Source organism: Penaeus monodon, chromosome 15 (genome assembly GCF_015228065.2).
Source record: "Penaeus monodon isolate SGIC_2016 chromosome 15, NSTDA_Pmon_1, whole genome shotgun sequence".
NCBI lineage: Eukaryota > Metazoa > Arthropoda > Malacostraca > Decapoda > Penaeidae > Penaeus > Penaeus monodon.
Genome location: NC_051400.1, coordinates 15,445,530 through 15,445,844, shown reverse-complemented (window position 1 = coordinate 15,445,844; position 315 = coordinate 15,445,530). Strand labels below are relative to the sequence as shown.

Sequence of the window (315 nt, the reverse complement as noted above, 5' to 3'; positions counted from 1 at the left end):
ACTGGAGCCCACGTTCGTACTGGAAAATTAGATCTATTACTTTCTGTTGCATATTTGCCTTTTGTCAGTTTTACAGTGAACTTTGTAGAAAACTCACTTATTTCTACATCTTGGATAAAGCAATACATGTCCATATCATACATATCGCACCAGGGGTCTCCTACCTCGTCAACGAACACTCCTGCGTTTCCAATGGGTGTCCTGTTGCCTTGAGGATTCTCGGGTCTTTCATGCAGACATTCCACTTGCTGCCCTGTGTGGAGGTTTCTCCTGCCTTCTCTTCACCTGCGTCTGAGTCTGGCACTAAAAAACACC

The 315-nt window shown here is 44.8% G+C and overlaps 1 protein-coding gene across 1 annotated transcript in view; it reads right to left on the bottom strand.

Moving 5' to 3' along the window:
• LOC119581779 (phosphorylase b kinase gamma catalytic chain, skeletal muscle/heart isoform-like) overlaps window positions 1-303 on the bottom strand; it is a gene marked incomplete at its 3' end in the record, with an annotated part of 27,775 nt that extends 27,472 nt beyond the window's left edge. Inside the window, 1 exon segment of the mRNA XM_037929909.1 lies at window positions 165-303.
• Window positions 304-315: the final 12 nt, after the last annotated feature.